A 6,509-nucleotide genomic window follows, 5' to 3' on the forward strand; every position below is an offset into this window, starting at 1 on the left:
TGACACGGGGGGGTGACACGGGGGGGTGTGACACGGGGGGGTGTGACATGGGGGGGTGTGACACGGGGGGTGACACGAGGGTGTGACACGGGGTGTGTGACACGGGGGGGTGACACAGGGGGGTGACACGGGGTTGTGTGACATGGGGGGTGTGACACGGGAGGTGTGACACGGGGGGGGTGTGACACGGGGGGTGTGTCACGGGTGTGGGTGTGTCACAAGTGGGTGTGCCACAGGTGTGTGTGCCATGTCTGGGCCATGGGTGTGTGTGTGCCACGGGGGTGTGGGCCATGGGTGGGTGTCACGGGTGGGTGTGTCACGGGTGGGTGTGTCACGGGTGTGTGGGCCACGAGGGTGTGCTACATGTGTGCCACGTGTGGGTGCCACGTGTGGGTGCCACGTGTGGTGTGTGTGCCGTGCGTCTGCCACACGTGTGTGCCACGTGTGTGCCCCGTGTGCCGTGCGTGTGCCCCGTGTGTGCCACGCGTGCCGCGTGCCTGCCACGTGTGCTGTGTGTGCTGCACCGCGTGGGCCGCGCCGCGCCGCGCCCGCTGACCGCCCTCCCTCGCAGGTGCCGGCCATGCTGGCGGCGCGGGACGGGCACCCGTGGGTGCTGCTGGGGCTGCAGAGCGCGGGGCTGCTGGGGGGCTGGGGGGTGCTGCTGCTGCTGGCGCTCTACGAGGACAAACTGCTGCGGTGACAGACACCGCACCCCACCCACACCCACACCCACACCCACACCGACACCGCACCCCACCCACACCGCACCCACACCGTCACTGACACCGACACCGACACCCACACCCACACCGACACCCGGCACCCAGCACCCCCAGCACCCCCCAGCACCCAGCACCGCACCCCAGGACGCGGCAGCACCCAGCCCCCCCTGCCCCCCCCGCCCCTCCCCTGCCCTGGGGCTGCGGGAGCAGCCGGAATAAAGATGGAATAAAGGGGATATGGGGGATATAGGGGATATGGGGATATAGGGGATATGGGGGATATGGGGGATATAGGGGATATGGGGGATATGGGGGATATAGGGGATATGGGGGATATGGGGATATAGGGGATATGGGGGATATGGGGGATATAGGGGATATGGGGGATATGGGGATATAGGGGATATGGGGGATATGGGGGATATGGGGGATATGGGGGATATAGGGGATATAGGGGATATGGGGATATGGGGGATATGGGGGATATAGGGGATATAGGGGATATGGGGGATATAGGGGATATAGGGGATATGGGGGATATAGGGGATATGGGGGATATGGGGATATAGGGGATATGGGGGATATGGGGGATATAGGGGATATGGGGGATATGGGGATATAGGGGATATGGGGGATATGGGGGATATAGGGGATATGGGGGATATAGGGGATATGGGGGATATGGGGGATATAGGGGATATGGGGATATAGGGGATATGGGGGATATGGGGGATATAGGGGATATGGGGGATATGGGGGATATGGGGGATATAGGGGATATAGGGGATATGGGGGATATAGGGGATATGGGGGATATGGGGGATATAGGGGATATGGGGGATATGGGGATATAGGGGATATGGGGGATATGGGGGATATAGGGGATATGGGGGATATAGGGGATATGGGGGATATGGGGGATATAGGGGATATGGGGGATATGGGGGATATGGGGGATATGGGGGATATAGGGGATATGGGGGATATAGGGGATATGGGGGATATGGGGGATATAGGGGATATGGGGGATATGGGGGATATGGGGGATATGGGGAATATAGGGGATATGGGGGATATGGGGGATATGGGGGATATGGGGATATGGGGGATATGGGGGATATAGGGGATATGGGGGATATGGGGGATATGGGGGATATGGGGATATGGGGGATATGGGGGATATAGGGGATATAGGGGATATGGGGGATATAGGGTATATGGGGGATATGGGGAATATAGGGGATATGGGGGATATGGGGATATGGGGGATATGGGGATATAGGGGATATAGGGGATATGGGGGATATAGGGGATATGGGGATATGGGGGATATGGGGGATATGGGGGATATAGGGGATATGGGGGATATGGGGGATATGGGGGATATAGGGGATATGGGGGATATGGGGGATATGGGGGATATAGGGGATATGGGGGATATAGGGGATATGGGGATATAGGGGATATGGGGATATAGGGGATATGGGGGATATGGGGGATATAGGGGATATAGGGGATATGGGGATATGGGGGATATGGGGGATATAGGGGATATGGGGGATATGGGGGATATGGGGGATATGGGGGATATAGGGGATATGGGGGATATGGGGGATATGGGGGATATAGGGGATATGGGGATATAGGGGATATGGGGATATAGGGGATATGGGGGATATGGGGGATATAGGGGATATAGGGGATATGGGGATATGGGGGATATGGGGGATATAGGGGATATAGGGGATATGGGGGATATAGGGGATATGGGGGATATGGGGATATAGGGGATATGGGGGATATGGGGGATATAGGGGATATGGGGGATATGGGGATATAGGGGATATGGGGGATATGGGGGATATGGGGGATATGGGGGATATAGGGGATATGGGGGATATAGGGGATATGGGGGATATGGGGGATATAGGGGATATGGGGGATATAGGGGATATGGGGATATAGGGGATATGGGGGATATGGGGGATATAGGGGATATGGGGGATATGGGGGATATGGGGGATATAGGGGATATAGGGGATATGGGGGATATAGGGGATATGGGGGATATGGGGGATATAGGGGATATGGGGGATATGGGGATATAGGGGATATGGGGGATATGGGGGATATAGGGGATATGGGGGATATAGGGGATATGGGGGATATGGGGGATATAGGGGATATGGGGGATATGGGGGATATGGGGGATATGGGGGATATAGGGGATATAGGGGTTATGGGGGATATAGGGGATATGGGGGATATGGGGGATATAGGGGATATAGGGGATATGGGGGATATAGGGGATATGGGGGATATGGGGGATATGGGGGATATGGGGAATATAGGGGATATGGGGGATATGGGGGATATGGGGGATATGGGGATATGGGGGATATGGGGGATATAGGGGATATGGGGGATATGGGGGATATGGGGGATATGGGGATATGGGGGATATAGGGGATATAGGGGATATGGGGGATATAGGGTATATGGGGGATATGGGGAATATAGGGGATATGGGGGATATGGGGATATGGGGGATATGGGGATATAGGGGATATAGGGGATATGGGGGATATAGGGGATATGGGGATATGGGGGATATGGGGGATATGGGGGATATAGGGGATATGGGGGATATGGGGGATATGGGGGATATAGGGGATATGGGGGATATGGGGGATATGGGGGATATAGGGGATATGGGGGATATAGGGGATATGGGGATATAGGGGATATGGGGGATATGGGGGATATAGGGGATATAGGGGATATGGGGATATGGGGGATATGGGGGATATGGGGGATATAGGGGATATAGGGGATATGGGGATATGGGGGATATGGGGGATATAGGGGATATGGGGGATATGGGGGATATGGGGGATATGGGGGATATAGGGGATATGGGGGATATGGGGGATATGGGGGATATAGGGGATATGGGGATATAGGGGATATGGGGATATAGGGGATATGGGGGATATGGGGGATATAGGGGATATAGGGGATATGGGGATATGGGGGATATGGGGGATATGGGGGATATAGGGGATATAGGGGATATGGGGGATATAGGGGATATGGGGGATATGGGGGATATAGGGGATATGGGGGATATAGGGGATATGGGGGATATGGGGGATAGAGGGGATATAGGGGATATGGGGGATATGGGGGATATAGAGGATATAGGGGATATGGGGGATATGGGGGATATGGGGGATATGGGGGATATAGAGGATATAGGGGATATGGGGGATATGGGGGATATAGGGGATATGGGGGATATGGGGGATATAGGGGATATGGGGGATATAGGGGATATAGGGGTTATGGGGGATATGGGGGATATACGGGATATGGGGGATATAGGGGATATGGGGGATATGGGGGATATAGGGGATATAGGGGATATAGGGGATATGGGGGATATAGAGGATATAGGGGATATGGGGGATATGGGGGATATGGGGGATATGGGGGATATAGAGGATATAGGGGATATGGGGGATATGGGGGATATAGGGGATATGGGGGATATGGGGGATATAGGGGATATGGGGGATATAGGGGATATAGGGGTTATGGGGGATATGGGGGATATACGGGATATGGGGGATATAGGGGATATGGGGGATATACGGGATATGGGGGATATAGGGGATATGGGGGATATGGGGGATATAGGGGATATAGGGGATATAGGGGATATGGGGGATATAGGGGATATGGGGGATATGGGGGATATGGGGGATATAGGGGTTATGGGGGATATGGGGGATATAGGGGTTATGGGGGATATGGGGGATATACGGGATATGGGGGATATAGGGGATATGGGGGATATGGGGGATATAGGGGATATAGGGGATATAGGGGATATGGGGGATATAGGGGATATGGGGGATATGGGGGATATGGGGGATATAGGGGATATGGGGGATATGGGGGATATAGGGGATATAGGGGATATGGGGGATATAGGGGATATGGGGGATATGGGGGATATGGGGGATATAGGGGATATGGGGGATATGGGGGATATAGGGGATATAGGGGATATAGGGGATATAGGGGATATGGGGGATATGGGGATATAGGGGATATGGGGGATATGGGGATATAGGGGATATGGGGGATATAGGGGATATGGGGGATATGGGGGATATGGGGGATATGGGGGATATAGGGGATATGGGGATATGGGGGATATGGGGGATATGGGGGATATAGGGGATATGGGGGATATGGGGATATAGGGGATATGGGGATATAGGGGATATGGGGGATATGGGGGATATGGGGGATATGGGGGATATAGGGGATATGGGGATATGGGGGATATGGGGGATATGGGGATATGGGGGATATGGGGGATATGGGGATATGGGGGATATGGGGGATATGGGGGATATGGTGATATAGGGCAATAAAGGAGCATATAGGTGGGGATAAAGATTTATATAGGAGGATTAAGGGGGGATGAGGGCGGATATAGGGGGATAAAGGGAGATAAGGGGGATATAGGGGGATACAGGGCAATGAAGGGGGGATATAGGGGGATATAGGGTGATGAAGGGGGATACAGGGGGGATATAGGGGAATGAAGGGGGTATATGTGGGGATGAAAGGGAATATAGGGTGATAAAGGGGGGGATAGGGGGATATAGGGGGCTATAGGGGGATATTGGTGGCCGGATGGGGCCGGTGCCGGAGCCTGGGGTGGGGCCGGGGGGGCACCGGGACGGGGTGCGGCAGGAGCCCTATGGGGCTATAGGAGCTATATGGGGTGCGGCAGGAGCCCTATGGGGCTATAGGAGCCCTGTGGGGTGCGGCAGGAGCCCTATGGGGCTATAGGAGCCCTATGGGGCAAGGGAGCCCTATGGGGTGTGGGACCCCTATAGGGCTATAGGAGCCCTGTGGGGAAGTTACTCCATGGGGTGTGGGAGCCCTATAGGGCTATAGGAGCCCCGTGGGGCAAGGGAGCCCCAGGGGTTACGGGAGCCCTATGGGGCTATAGGAGCCCTATGGGGTGTGGGAGCCCATGGGGCAGGCCCAGGATGTACAGCCCCTATATGGTGTAGGGCCCAGCCACGCGGGCATCCTATAGGGGGTAATCTCTGGAAAGGTTTAGGGGCTCTATGGGGCCCAGGGCCGCTATAGGGTGCAGCCCCTGGGGGTGTGTAGGGCTGCTGTGGGGTGTAGGGCCCCTATGGGGCGCAGGCTCTCCATAGGGTGCACCCCTGGGTGCCATATAGGGCCGCTATAGGGTGCCCTATGGGGCTGCTATAGGGTGTAGGGCCCCTATGGGGTGCAGGGTCCCCATAGGGTGCACCCCTGGGTGCCATATAGGGCCACTATAGGGTGCCCTATGGGGCCGCTATAGGGTGCAGGGCCCCTATGGGGTGCAGGGTCCCCATAGGGTGCACCCCTGGGTGACATATAGGGCCGCTATAGGGTGCAGGACCCCTATGGGGTGCACCCAGGGCCACTATAGGGTGCCGGGCCCCTATGGGGTGCACCCCTGGGTGCCATATAGGGCCGCTATAGGGTGCAGGGCCCATAAGAGGTGCACGGTCTCCATAGGGTGCAGCCCCTGGGGGTGTGTAGGGCTGCTATAGGGTGCTGGGCCCCTATGGGGGGCAGGGTCCCCATAGGGTGCACCCCTGGGTGCCATATAGGGCCGCTATAGGGTGCCCTATAGGGCCGCTAAAGGGTGCAGGTCCCCTATGGGGTGCAGGGTCCCCATAGGGTGCATCCCTGGGTGCCATATAG

The sequence above is a fragment of the Mycteria americana genome, unplaced genomic scaffold (assembly GCF_035582795.1).
Source record: "Mycteria americana isolate JAX WOST 10 ecotype Jacksonville Zoo and Gardens unplaced genomic scaffold, USCA_MyAme_1.0 Scaffold_53, whole genome shotgun sequence".
Taxonomy (NCBI): Eukaryota; Metazoa; Chordata; class Aves; order Ciconiiformes; family Ciconiidae; genus Mycteria; species Mycteria americana.